The sequence below is a fragment of the Larus michahellis genome, chromosome 8, assembly GCF_964199755.1.
Source record: "Larus michahellis chromosome 8, bLarMic1.1, whole genome shotgun sequence".
Lineage (NCBI taxonomy): Eukaryota > Metazoa > Chordata > Aves > Charadriiformes > Laridae > Larus > Larus michahellis.
In genome coordinates, this window is record NC_133903.1 from 45910794 (window position 1) to 45925769 (window position 14976).

General features: G+C 51.1%; 1 protein-coding gene across 8 annotated transcripts in view; it reads right to left on the reverse strand.

Annotated features, from left to right (window-relative positions):
- ERI3 (ERI1 exoribonuclease family member 3) overlaps positions 1–871 on the reverse strand; it is a 137413-nt gene extending 136542 nt beyond the window's left edge. For 3 of the 8 annotated variants that reach the window (XM_074597263.1, XM_074597264.1, XM_074597256.1), the window contains exon 1: positions 763–794. The gene's annotated coding sequence lies outside the window, so the exon portion shown is untranslated. Of the gene's footprint in view, positions 1–762 lie in introns of all 8 variants that reach the window. The other 5 variants (XM_074597258.1, XM_074597255.1, XM_074597257.1 and 2 more) reach the window with 4 other exon arrangements.
- Between the last annotated feature and the right edge of the window lie 14105 nt (positions 872–14976).

The following is a 14976-nucleotide window of genomic DNA, read 5'->3' on the forward strand; positions in this document are numbered from 1 at the left end:
AAATCAAGCCTCCCACTCCCCCATCACCTCCGTCTCTGAACCTCCACATCCCAAAAGGAACATGAAAAATCCCTCCTTGCTGCAGCCTCTCGCTCCCCCCACACACGGCCCCCGCTCCCCGGACAGACAGGTTTGTTCCCTTCCTCAAGCCCTAACGGCAACTTATCCCGCTCCGGCTGGGACCTGGGGACCGCTGCCACCGCCGCCCTCCAGAGTTCCACCCACGGCAGAGCCCGGGAAGCGGAGGGCCCGGCAGCCCCAAGCACCGGCAGAGAGGAGCCGGGGCTCGGCGTCGAACGGACGAGGCGCCTCCACGCCTGCCCGCCGCCGCCCCGCGCCCTCCCCTCCGCCCGGGGCCGCCCCCCGTCCCGTCCCCACCGGCCTCCCCACAACCTCGCCGCCGCCCCGCCGCGGCCCGCAGCCCGCCTCGCCTCCCCACACCCCCGGCCGCGGGCCGCCGCCCCGGCACAGGCCCCGCCGCCGCCGGGAGCGGGGGGGGGGGGGGGGGCCAGGCCGCGCCCCCCTCCCCCTACCTCCCTCCCCGCTCCGGGCCAGGCCTCCACCCCCCGCCCCGGGCCACAGCGGCCCCACGCCTCCGCCAGGCCTGCCGGGCCCCCGCCTCGGCCGGGCCCCGCCGCGGCCGTGCCGCCGCCCGTTGCCCAGCGGCGCCGTGTCCCCCCCACCCCCGCCGCGGCGGGGACCGCCCGGGCCCGGCCCTGCCCGCCCCCCCTCCCCCCCCCGCGCCGCGCACACACTCCGCACCACGAGTCCCCAACACCGCCACTCACCTCCGCGCACTCTGACCCCCGACCCCGCTCTGAGCGGCAGCGCCGCCGGCCAACCGCAGCGCCGCCTGCCGCCGCCGGGGGCGGGGCTTCCTCCCCGCCGCGCCCCTCCGCGCAGGTGCACGCCGCCCGCCGCGGCGCGGGGCACGCTGGGGGTTGTAGTTCGGCGCCGCCCCCCCCCCATATCCCGCCCTGCCCCGCCGCGTGGCTGCGTCTCGACGCCGCCGCCGCGCCGGCACCGCCGGGGCATCGGGCACCGGCCCGCGGTGGCCACCCCCTCCTCCCCCGGCGTGGCCATCGGCCACCCCTTCCCCTCCCCACCGGCTCACCCCTTTGTGTCCCCCGGGGCCACCCCATCGTGTCCCCCCAGTGCCACCTCCCCCTGGCCCCTCTGCAACTCTGGCCTTAAGCAAGCCCAGCGTCGGCTGTAAATGTAATATGGCACACGCGTGGAGTTCGCCTCCGCTGCAGCAGGGAGAGGCCACGTCCCCTGTGCCGGCACCGCTTGTGGGCACAGGTCTCATGGGGGACCCTCTGCAGGGGTCCCCCCTCACCCCTGCGCTGCTCTGGGTCAGGGCAATGCTGCCGGCACCCATAACTCTCTGTCGGTCTCAACGGTGCCTGGGCAGGGCTGTGGTGGTGACTGCAGGTGACGCCGGCCGGTGATTCCTCCCTCCATTTGGTTTGGATTAAGGCAAACTCAGGTCCCGCAGCAAGCCTTGGGCTGTCTTTCCTCCCCCTCCTCGGACATCAGTCAGCAGCTTCTGGAGTCTTCTGTGTTCATTGAGCTCTCTGATCCTCAGCCTGGGTCTGAACCTTGCCCAGTCTCCGCTAGACACCCCTAATCTGTGGCATCTCCTCCCCATGCAGGTGGCTGGCACCCTCAGCCAGGACACTTCGCATCTCACCTGCAGCAGTACCCAAATCTTTAGTCTACTGCCGCGTCCGTAACCCCTGGGAAGTGCCACTGCCATGACAAGTGTACTAGCTGGGGCCATTCCCCGCTTCGCTTCCCTCCTTGCTCCCTACATTAACCCATGCCTCCACATTTCAAGCCAGCAGTTCCTTCGCACTGTCCCTCATACTCCACCCATGCGCGAAGAGCAAACGCAGAGTCACCGACTCGCACAAACAGGGCTGCAAGGGATCCTAGAGGCCACCTCGCCCATCCTCTGCCCGCAGGCGGGAGCAGTCCCACCTCGCTGTCATCTTGCTGTCCTCTTCAAACTATCCCTTAAGCCTTCCTCTGGCTCCGTGCCTTAAAATATTGGACAAAGGCAAGCACCAGGGTGTGGAGATCACCGACAGCCGCTCCACGGGAGCCAGGCTGCTCGCACTTTCCAGGCTGCCTGGCCAGGTCTGCGTAGTGCCCCTGCCTTTAATTGTGTTTCCGACTCTTCAGGATGAATTTTTTTTTTTTTTTTGTGAGCAGCCTTGAACTTGAGAAGCCTGAATCATGAAAGTAGCATGTCAGAACTATAAAAATACCAACAGCAAACCATTTAATAATAGAAAGAGTTCCTTTAAACCCTCCTAGATTTGGCATCTCTCAGCCTCCCACCCACATAAGCAAGGATAATGTGAAGTTTTACTTCTAAGCTCAGCTGTATCGCTGTGATTTGTCAAGCCTTTGGTGACTGATGTAGGGTTTGCCAGGAGCCCAGGAGAGCGAACGGAGGGCCTTTGCGCTGTGGCGTTTCCCGAGCGATCTGTGCCTGCCCCTCCTTATCAGGGCTGGAACCTGGCTGAGACGTGCTGAAAATTACACTGCAGCCCCAAAGCTTGAAATTTAGGGCTGTGTGTGTTTCCAGGAGGATGAGAGAGAGGAGGTCTCTTCACTGCTGACCTCTGTACCTAGCAGCAAAAAATAATTTTTTTCTCAGTCTAGACAAACAACGAACGGCTCATAGATGTGTGCATGTCCTCTTTTCATCAGCCAAGCCTGGTGCCGTTTCCCAGGTTTGTCAGGCAGCACAGCAGGAAGGAGGTTTCCTCCTGCCCATTTCTTTTTTTGGGGAACCTCTTTTCCCAGCTGAGAATCTGCAATAACCAGGGGCCACATCCTGGCTTCTGCCAGCCTCAGTGACCCTTGTGAGATCCATAGAAGTTGTCCGCCAAAGTCCTGTGATTTCCTTCAGCAACTGCACTTTCAAAGAGGTTCTTTTTTCTGGCACAGATAACAGCTGCCGAAAAAGGCACCCAAACCAGTTTGAGGAGAGGCATGTTTTGTTAAATAGTCGCTGTTTCTGTAGCGTTCGTTTCTGAGCCTGTCTTATGTGAACTTGCACGTCTCAAATGAACACTGCAGGTCACTGAAAATGTCACCTACAGATTAATCTGGCTCACTCCAGGCTTCTGGAAAAATGAATGAGGGTGATCAATAGATATGCTGTGGCCTCCCCATCAATGCTCATGGCCCCTGTAGCATCCTGGCTGGGAACAGCTGCCCTCCCCAAGGGACTCAGTCGGTGGCAGAGCTACAAAATGCAAAGGTGGAGAACCACCGTGGGGCCCCGGGACAAGTGATATTGAGAAACTGGGTCATGCATATGGGGAAAAGTGGGCAAAAGGGCTGATTGGGGTCACCTTATTTATTCCTGGCAGCACAGCCCACGGTGGGTGCCACTACCCCGTTGCCTTAGGGCTGACAGAATCAGCCCTCTGCCAGTTCGAGAGCGAGCGAGTGTGTTCCAGCAGCAGCTCTGGTCTCTTAATTGCTTGTCCTACTTTAGAGATTTTGGGATGGCTAGAAGCAGCCCAGAGGAAATAGGGTCCACGCTGGGGCCGTGTCTGGGCTGTCCTGGTTTACACGAAGGACTATCTTGAAACACCAGGTGGAAAGGGCAGCTCGAAGCTTCCAGCTCTGCCTCCCTCTCCTACAGCTCGATCCCCTGTGCTGCTGCCAGCAGATGCAGCAGCCCGGTCTACAGTTACCTGTATGTTTTATTTGTTCTAAAACCCCAACAGTTTCTCAACAAAGCATCGTTTCATTCAGCACAGATGTGCAGCCACCTCTGGGCTGGCAGATGGATACGGCTTTACGAGAAGGCAGCAAACTGGTGGGGCAGGTTAAGGCAGAAAATACAGAATAACACCCCCCCAGACCCTGCATGGCGGCTCCAGGGGATCCTCGGTGTGAATAAAGGACTGAGCCCATCCTAGCCCAAGATGAAGTACCAGGTTGCTGCCTGCTGCTGGGGCAGCGGAAAGGAGGAGGGAGAGTCCCACCGACTGCGTCCCCAGCCCTGCTCCCAGTGCCTCCTTCCCAAGGGCACTGCTCCTTTAAAAGCAATGGGATTTTACATGATTACACCTCGAAGAAACATCACCTCATTTAAAAGGCGACTCCTTTAGTTCTGTTCAGCTGCTTATGCTGAATGCAACTTTTAAATGTCTTATAATACACATGACAAGTAGTCTCGTATCACTGTTTTCTACTTAACAAGTTAATAACGTGCCAACCCAAATCCTTCAGTTACTAACGCCACCGGTGGGACTCATTAACCAACGTGAACACATATTTAAGGGAATGCTAATATTCACAATGTACATTTTTATATTCATGTTGTCATTCTTGAAACCACAGCTCAGTTCGTGTATTCTGTCGAAACATTTGTTTGCAGAGGATTTCTCTCTCCCTTTTCCTCTAAACACAGATACTATCACTGGGGTATCATTCTGGTGAATGATATTAATGACAGCTTGTCATCATGGAAAGCTATTCCTAGCTGTCAATTAAAGGGTGTTTTGAAAGAAAGCAGCTCGTTCAACCCCGGTGGGAGCAAGTGTGTCTCGCTGTTTGACAGTGACCCCCTTGATGAATTTGGGAGCAGCAGCAACAGCAGCTCCGTGGGGCCAGGAGGTTTGTAGACGCAGCAAAGGGCTCTTGGGTGACAGTGACAGGAGATTTTAAAGGTGCTGATGTCCTTAGCAAAGGAAAGGCAAAAGAGGATTTCAGATCCTAAACGCAATCCACATGTAGGAGTGTAGGCCAGGAAAGGAGTCCCGAGGATACTCAGCCGTTTTGTAATATAATTTCCCATCCAACAGCCCAATAAATTTATCAGCCTCCATCTTCAAAGATGTTCGTTTACTTACCCATGCTAAGCCGAGTGGAAGGCTTCTTCAGGTCTTCTCTGCCTGAAAAATGGGAAGCTTCCTCTAATTCCCAGATTAAACGTATTCACAGCTAGTTTACATTCTGGCAAAATGGTCCTTTGCTTTAACTTGGGGTTTTTTTTCCCTCGCCTGGTGTATCTACAGGCAAATCTCAGATCCTGGTCATCTTTGTCATTCTTTGTTTTGCTGGGCTAAACAAACCACATTATTCTCATGTCTCCTCACCACCTTGGCTTTCCATTTCCCACACCATGGTAGCAGGCCTCCTCTGCACCTGCTCCAGTTTCAACTAGATTTTCTTGAGCACGAGTGCCCAGCCTGGTACGTGGTATTCCTGAGCCGGGCTCCAAGGCCTCGTACAATATTTGTCACTTGACCCTATAAATATCACTCACATAAACATGCTCGATTTCTATATTTCCCCCCTCAACAGGGTGGTCCACTCTCAGGGCTTTCTTGTTCCTTTTATTTTCCTAAGCACTCCTTGCACGGTAATAAAAATGTACAGACTCAGTGGGGATCTGTTTTAACTTCAAATGTGCTGATTCAGTTCAAAAACCATTAATTCAGCCGGAATCAGGGCCATGGGGTGGAAATCCTTTTCCAGTTAAAACAGAGGTGAGAGGGACAGCCTTTGGCAGGCTAGGAAATAAAGCGCGCTAGGAAAACATAGCAGGACATCAGAAAGTGGCTATTGACTGGGCTATGTTAACAGAGGACCAGGGAGTCCTGGACATTTCAGACCAGGATGGGATGTCTCCGTAGGAGATCTGCCATAGCCTGGGTTTGGGCAAAGTTCTGGGGTTTGATTGATTATATTTCTCTAGCCTGTGCTTTGCTGGGTTGGACACGATGGTCCCTGCCGGACCTCACATTGACATGCAAGGGGCTGTACAAAGCTGGCCAGACAGGCTGGTCCTGTCTCCAAAAAATCCCCCCTTATTCGAGAGCACAGGAGGATGCAATGAAATGCAAAGCAAACACAAACAACGCTGTAGCTCGGGCTGCACGCCACCACGCTTCTCCTCTGCATGGGTCTGGTGTGACCACCCCAAGGCACCCAGCCCTCGGTGCTGGATATGAAACAACCACCAAGGTACGTGCTTCAGGAAGCGGAAGCGTGCCCGGGTAGGTGGCTTGGGTAAAGAGGGAGGGTGAAAAGCGCCCGGTGAATACAGGTTTTGCCCCTTACCCCCACTTTGGATGTGAGATGAGCAGAAGAACTACCTACGTGCGTCAGGAAGGCATCGGCACCGAAATAAAAGGACCCCTCAGCAGAGCATTTCCACAAGACGTTTGACTGAAGGAAAATGTAGGCTGAACACCAGGAGAAATTTCCCGAGGCTGCCATGCATTAAACTGTGGGATCACCTCCCGGGAGGAGCGATGGGAGCCACGAAACCAGCCACTTACAGCACCGTAAAACGTCCCGTCGGTGCCAACCGGATTCCGGTTCAAGGGAGCTGCGCTGAATCACCTCCCGTGCCTTTTCCAACTCTCGCTCCTAAAAATCAGACCCAAGAAGTACAAAGAAAGACGGACAAAGAGTGATGTCAATTTGCTAGAGAAATACAACCTTTTTTACGGTACGGTATGTTGTAAAACCGTTGCGCTCGCACTGTGTACTTAATCTTGATATTGCAATGCCATCCACAAAAAAATTCAGGCTTAACCCTCACAGTTTATATTGTCACTATAAATGCTGGTAAAAAAATATTGTACAGTTGGGTGCAGTTTATTCTTTATATTTTAATGGCTATAGCAAAACTCCGTTGCTAACTAGTAAAAAAAAAATTAAAAAAATAAGAAGTTGAATGTGTTTTACAGCTATGTCGTCATGGGAAAGCTGTATTTCAAAGTGAGGGCATCAAGAGCAATGAAACGGGACATTTTTAAACATTTTAAACATTTTTAATGGGACATTAAAAAAACCCACTTCACCAAAATCTCTTTGCCAGTATTTTAGCTAATAGGGTTGCAGTGTATAAAGGAAGGGTTCTGACGCCTGCACAGGCCACCCAATACTGAGCCGCTGCTCAAGTGTCTTGAACTCTAAGTGTAAATGGAAAAAACATCTAAAATTAAGCGTTTCTCCTGGAGGGACAAATTGCTGATAAAGCAAATCTTCCCACAGGACAAGCACACCTGCTGGAAGGTAGAGAGACATTTTTATGTGTGGGATTTTAACTCGAGATAAAATACTTTTCACGGGCAGTCATATGGAAGACAGCTGGCCAAAAATAATAATAAAGGAATTTGTGTCCCTTGGGAAATTCTGAGGTTTCAAAAAATATGATTTTTGACCTAAGCTGGGACCAAAAGTTTAGCTCTCTGATTTTTTTTTCGTTTAATGACATATTCCCAAATAAAAATAGTATATTTCTTTTCACTTTACCACTTTGACATTTCTTTTCTTTTATTATTACATAATTCTACAAGTCCAAACCACCCATTACACCACACTGTTACGTTTCCTTATACTGTATATTACATCGACAGGCGGAATCTCCACCCTCTTTTAAGATCCTATTAAACCGGCGAAGTCTCTTCATGAAACCGAACATCAGGAACAACAGGGATCCCTGCGTCAAGGTGCGGGGAGGTGGATTTTTGACTACTGTTTTTCAAATGTGCTTTTAAAAGATGGACAGCAGAGACAAGAGCAGCCGGGCAGAAGAGGAGCGCCCAGCACAATCCCAAGAAGCAGGGGGGGAACAAGGTCATTGAAAAAACCTGAACTAGCTCTCGGGCTGATGGCTGGCAGGAAAATGGCCTGGCATAAGCCCATCGCCACTCGCAGTTTGATTCTTGCCGTGGGGCAGGGAAGCGAAACTTCGCAAAGGAAAAATACGGTACCCAGATGGCTCCCCATCAGCTCAGGAGACCCCGTGTTTTTGGCCAAGCACTTGGACCAAAAAGGGGTATAAATGTATAACACAGGAGCAAAACAATACTGTCAGAAGGAGATGAGAAAAAAAAAAAATAAAAACCGAACACTTTGGTTAATTTCTCAGCAAAAGCTTGGATAATGTTGATATATCCTAGAAAATGTTTCCAGTTACTCCAATCAGCGTTTTCTGGTAGAAAACTGGTCTGCTGGAAAAAAATTGATCTGCTCTACCATGAACTCTCTTATGTTCATTATTTGTTTGGACTCAGCCGTGACGTGCAGTGCTCTGCAAAACTTTCTGGACCCAAAAGTCCTCTAAACTGCCCCATAGAAACTAAATAATTACCTGGCTAGCGCTCGCCACTGCTGCTCCAAATGTCCAGAGGCCAGGTCTTTAGAGTATTTCCTAAATTCCTGGCCAAAGCGGCTCCTTCCATCAAACTTAAGGTCTCGCCTCTCTCTCCAGAAACACGCACCACCAAAGCACAGCTAAACCCCTGGGGAGGGAGGTGCGTGAGGGGCGGCTCCCTGGTGTAAAGGGCTGAGAGTCAGACCCTTGCTCTCACGTGCCTTCTGTCTACGCTGCTTTAATTTCCCCATCGTCTCCCCTTCTGTTTATTCTATTTTCTGCCTCTTTGTCTTTCCCCTCCAGTGTTTGGAGACCCTCTTTCCTCTTCCAGTCTCTCTCTTCCTCCCATCGTTTCCCCCAGCTCGCTCCTTCCTTCCTTTCTTTCTTCTTTCCTTCCTTCTCGGCTCTCTCCCTGGAGTTTCTATTCTCTCTTCCCTCCTCCCTCTCTTCCACCAGGACTTCCCCTTCTGCCATCGGAGGCACCTACTCCCGGGGGTAGGGAGGAGAAGGACATGCCCATGTCCACACAAGCTTCAGACGCAGACATCCCCCTTGCCCGGGGACCTGTCGCAACTCCTGCATCTCCTGCTGCTTTCAGAGCGCAGGTGCCAGCTGTGTGGATTGCCACATAGGGATGGGAACACGTAAGGGGTCCCAGGGGACAGTGCAGAGGGGTCCAAAGGCTGGAGACCTTGGCCTCTGTGCTTGCAAGTGTCCTTTGAAACCCAAGAGAAAGAGCCTGTGAGAGTGAGCGGTGCATCCTCGCCCGGACCTCCTCCTTTGTTAAGACCCTGGAGCAGCTGAGCTTTGAAATGTCAAAATTCCCTTTCCCCCGCCAAATATTCTCACTTATCTTGGCTGCCATCAAAAAGCACAGCTGAGACCACCGAAATTCATCACACCTGTGACCCACGTTGGAGGTAAGAGGCAGCTCCTCGCCGCTGAAGAGGCCAGTGTAGTAATGTGCTACCTTATCTCTAGTGCCACTGACTTCGGTCTATTTAATTTTCCCTTTGATTTTAATATAGATTTATTGAAAACAACAGTTATCAAAACAAACTGCGCTGGCAAATTGGTGTTCGTCTGTAGCTGTACAAGCACCTATAAAGCTGCCAGCGTATGAAATAAATGGCGCTATATGGGAGGTCAGTTATTGCAATAGAAGTTCCCCAAGGATTTGCACTGGGCAGTTTAATATTTTTCTTATTACCCTCTTTTCTTTTCTACTATTTATGCCTCTCTGTTTAAATTTGAAACATACAGCCATCTGCCAAGACAAGCCTCGCTGATAAAATCATCTCTGGTAAACCTTTTCATGAGCGCGCTTCCCTCGGAGCGCCGGCAAATACTGATGTGTCCCATTCCAAAGGCAGGCAAATGGGGACAGGGAGGCCAAGTTTTCTTCCCAAAAGGCTTCACCACTCAGGCCAGCTTTTTTTTTTTTTTTTCCCCTTGGTTTTGAAAGGGTTTGTCCTTACCTCACGCTCCTTGGAAAAAAAAAAAAACACCCTGATTAAAACCCTGCTTCTTGCCATGTTATTTAACCTCTATTCAAATTCTGTGGCAGTATCCCACCTTATGCCAATTGTACCTGGTGTCTGTGGGCTCCTCCCTACGCACGATGCTAAAAAAATCAAATCCAATCATAGTCTGAACCCGTTCATCAGAAGAGATAAAAGGGTTTCTGTACCGCTCTCCACATCAGGAGAACACAAATCAAATAACATAACTGTCAAATGAGGAGACGAGGTGTTTAAATGCCTATAGAAATAGGAACTCTAATTACGGAAACATCTATAATGTAACTAATATTATTTACATTAGAGCGATGCTAATCCAGACGAGGGTTAATGTCCCTGCTCCTAAAACATTGCAGTTTAAATAGACAAGAGGCAGGGAGAGGATGGAGGGGAGCATCAGCATGCTCGTGCCTGCTCGAAGATGAGGGATGGAGGCAAAATCCTCACGACAGAAGAGGAAGGATGAAAGCGAGCCAAAATGGGCAATAATGAAGATGAGTTTAGAAGCAGCCAGAGAGAGCAAGAGACTTGCTCAGCCTCACGCGAGCTGCCTGGGGGGGTGGTGGAAAATGAATAGAAACCGTGGATGGCTTATATGAGTCTCTTACTCACAAAAACGTTACTCGGCAGTGGGCAGCACTTGGATTTCACTGAGTCACGGGCAGTCTTGCACTGCGCTCTGCAAACATCCAGTTCACTGGGAATGAGCTCCTACTGCCACTAGAAGCCAGGCTGGTAGGTTTTCAGACCTTTGTCTCCATGTGAGAGGCACCAGCCTTCATCTGGGGGCTCTGGGGAACAAGGCGTCTTGCTTTGGTTGACAGAGAAGGGGTCGAGCTGATGGAGGGCAAGCAAAGCCCTCCATCGTCTGGGCCTCTGGACTGATTCACCGCTCAGCCCGTCACCACACGGACAACCCACCCCATGCTCAGAACTGAACCTTCTGGCCTTAAACTCTGCTCTCTGGAGGACCTCACCCAGCTTCCCCAGGCCAAAAGCCTCCTCCTCTTTCTAAGTCCATACAAATTAGGGGCAAAACACTAACGCAGGTGCTTTGTCTTTTATCCACTGTGGTCTCCAGCTCTGGCAGCTGTTTCTCAGCCTCACAGAGTACTGATGAGAGGACATATTCTCCTTCTCCTCCATCCTGCCCCTTCCCACTCTCTTCCCAGTGCAAAAGCTCAACACTTGCAGCTACCAGTCCTTTAGAGACCACTCGAGGTCCTTCCTGTCCAGCCAGGCTACCCCGATACAACCTGGGCTTGCATATGACCTGTTTAGACCATATTCCATTTGGTGTGAATTGCTGAAGTAGAGACAGAAAGAGCAAGTATGACCTTCTATGGATAAAGCTATTGCAATATGGAATATGGCTCTGATCTCTTCTTAAGAGGTCTCAAACATTTCTCATCCCCTTCAGAAACTTGCTGTAAAGAATAACACTCCTAAAACGAGACAAAAATCTTCCGTGTTTGGAGGGAAAGGATCCACACAATTTGGCACTGGACCCGGCAGGTTTTCCAAGGCTCTAGGAACAGTTCAGCACAAAAGGGAAATCCGGCAGACGGGTAGCAGAGCATTAACAAGTCTGAATGACACGTGCAGCCAGATTGTCTGCTTCGCTGACAATTGATGCCATCCCCATTACTGGGAAAACATTGTAAGCATGCTTCCATAGCGCTCTGCAGCTTATTGCTACAGATAGCCAGTGTTTCTTGTCATGGCTTACGGCTTTTGTGAGCTGGTGTAAAATGGCTTGCTGTTCCCATGCCCGAATTTACTGGTGGAGGCAGCTGACGCACAGCCAGAGCGTGCCTCTCCAAGCATCTTGTATGCTTTGGGATTCTGCAAAGTAGCGGCTGTATTATAAATACTGCTCTGGCACAGCTAGAGAGACAGTCTTCACAAGAGATGCTCGCTGTTAAGTCTCACTGCTGAGGATCAAACACAGGAGAAGGGAAAGGGAGTCCCACAAACAAGATCTGAACCTGCGCGAGGCGAGCGCAAGGCTCTCCGCAGCTGCTCCTCTAAGTGGCACCATTGGGGAGGCCAAGGCTGGGGTATTTATGTCGGACAATTTATTCTCACCATCTCGGCAGCGCTGGAAGAAGAGCGAGTGGTTTGGAGGGCAAGGCCGGGGGGCAGGAGGACAGCGGGAAGGTGCAGGTGAGCAGCCCACGGCAGCCTTGGGGCAAGCAGTGGAGGGCTGAAGGAGCGGATCCAGGCAGGCAGGGACCACGGGTGGTTCCCTCAAGTAAGGCTCTGCTAGAAAAACATTTGAGAAACAGAGTGCTAAAGCACTGCCCTTGTTTCTGTTAATATTCCCTCTCCACTCCCGCTCTCCATTTCTTTTTCTTTCACCCCTGAAGCGGCTCGTAAGGAAAGACGAGCAGTTTGCCTCTCCTGGCAGTGGGGATGTGACACAGGCATGTGGTTTCACATCTTCACATCCCTTTTACATCCTCCACCTGCAGTCAAAGGCACTCTGTAAGGTAAACAGTTGTGGTGGGCAGGCAGAACAGGGGATGGGGGGAGAGGAAGGAACAAGAAGAATCGGAGGCTGAGGCAGAGCATCGCTGTGAATCATAGCAATTTCCTCTGATCCTGTTTTATCATTGGGGGTGGGAATGTAAAAGATGCAGAACCTGTGTGAACAAGGTCAAATTAAATCACATTTCCAGGCTGGGGAAATTACTTTTGCCTGCAGCAAGAGAGGTGCACAACACGAATGAAGGAGGGGAGGTTCATGCCACCAGGCATGCTGTATCCAGCTAATGCAAGACAGAGGGAATTTATAATTAGCCCACTGAAATATATCCCTGCAGGATTTCAGTGGGGGGTGTCACACCAATTGAACATGTAACAGAAAGACTCACTGAGATCTGATTTCAAACCTATTGCTCCTTATGGAAGACAGCTCATCCTTATCTCAATGGACATATGTTTCTCTCTAACGAGATGACATTACTCAACAGGGTCAACTACCCACACGCTCTGAAGACAAAAGAGAGAGAGACCTGAACATCTTCAGGACAATCCAAACCTGACTCAGCTTCAAGAACATCGATGTGAGAAAGACCCAGATGCTACTGAAGCTCAAGATTTCCTACAAGACACAGATTGTCAGGTCTATTTAACATCTCTTGGTCAAACCCTACGACTGTTTCTCACTGGCACAGCCTTGAGGGAGGGAGAATAATGCTGTGCATAGCTGGCTTGATGGACTGATGGAAGGACGGATGGAAAGGAGTCTCCTGAAAACCAGCCGAAGAACATGTGACTGGAAGAAGTGGCCTTTCACATGCTTCACATACAACAGGGAGAAATGAATACGGGCTCCCATGCAGCCTCGCCAGCTAGGCATGATGCACGGCAGGCGCATGGGAATCGGTGTGTCTGCCTTGGCTAACTCACTGGCTCAGTGCTAACAAAGGAAATCGGGTGAGGTGCTATGCGCAGGGGATGGCTCTCAACTCTGAAGTGCCTAATTTGGGTTATTGTAGTGGAATTTTTTTAATCCCAAGTACCCCTCATTCCCTTCAATTTTCATTAGAGCTGTAGGAGGAAACACAGGAGTTTGGAGACGGACCAGACCTAGAGCTCACCTAATCCATGTCTTGCCCCTGCTGGTAGTGACACTGCCAAAAGGCACAGCAGGCGTGCAAGAAACATTGCAAGGAAAAACTACACTGGCAGCACAAGCCATTCCCTGGGACAGTTTCCTTTTCAAGGCAGCTACTGGTCCAACCTGTAGTGTAAGGGTTTATGCCCCTTCCAAGGTTTATTGGTTTTATTTGCTGTTAAAATTCAAGCTATTCTTGTTATCTGAATAATTTTGTGAATTCCAGTAAATTCTGCCTCACGGGGTGGGTTGAGGTCCACCAGAAAACTGCCAATGCCATGAGATGCTCCTCCAGCAACCATGGCAGGCATCTGAAGGGTTGTGAGATATAGGGCACTGGGACTGGGTGATGGGATATGGGGCACTGGGACTGGATGGTAGAAAAAGCCAGCAAAAGAGAAAGCTGGGCCAAGATAAAGAAATTTTGAGTGTATCAACAGGCTCACGTCTGACAGAAAGCTAGCTTGTTGCACTTATTTGCCTGCCTTAAGTAATTTACTGCTAGAGTAATGTGAGCTGATTAAAGGACGAGAGGGGCAAAACAAAAAGGGATTGTAAATGCAGGTGAGAAGTGACTCGTGAAAAAGACCAGTAGAAAGAAAACACGTGTTTCTCAGAGGAAGGTGGGTAATTTCCCAGGAGGGAAATCATAGAATTGTTAGGGTTGGAAGGGACCTTAAAGATCATCTAGTTCCAACAATGGAGAAGCAGGCACAAAGCCCTGGAAGTCAGCAGCAGGAGTCTGTCTCAGTATGACACCAAAAATTACCCAAAGTTGTAAGAAGAGATTGTGAAGATGGTCTCTGAAGCCAGGTTTGGTGACTGAGCTAAGGAGGAGCCGTAGCTCTGGAGCACATCACCCTCTCAGAAAGGGAAGGGAGGATCCCAAGGAGGAGCGAGGATCGGATCCTCCCTCCTGCAAGTACCCCGATGGGTACACCAGACTCCAAAATCTCTGCCGGGGCAGCAGATGTGGTGGGGCTGAGCCGAAGGCAGGCTAGGCAGGCTGCTGGACACTCGCGCCCAGCAACAGGGACAGGCTTTCCTTGTGCCGTGACTCTGCTGGAGCCACGCTGCTGTGGGACCAGGATAGGGGGGTTCTGCATGGAAGTCCCTGGCCTGACCCAAATCCCCAGGGAGGGACCGATGAGGCAGAAATTCCCCCTCCCCAGCCCTGCCGTGCCGCAGGAGGGGTTTGCTTTGTTGGAGAGGAGGTTTTGCACAGAGTCTTCTGCGAAGGGCAGGGGGGATAGAGAAGGCGAAAGATGTTTCACTCTGCTCTCCTCTGAACAGAGGCCGGTTTGTTATTTCAGCCTGGATTTTCCCCCCTTCAGGTTTAACCTCCAACTCCCATTGAACAGGCAGATCAGTCTAGGGAAAGAAAGTATTTATTTATTTGGTTATTATTATTTTTCCTAGGGAGGAATACCATCTGGTTGGCATGACAACGGTGCTGTGGGCCACCATAAACACTGGATCATTAGCACCAATGCACTGGGCTATTATGTAGGCTTGGCCATCAGCGCGGCTAAGGTGTGTGGGTTTATGGTGCAATCCCATTCGTATCGCAGCATGGGAATTATCACAGCAGTCACAGTAGTGAGCACTACAGCTGATGCTGAGGTCCAGCCTTACACAGGACTAACTGCATCGGCATAAAGCGTTTTCCTTTGAAAGAAGGCAGGCACAAA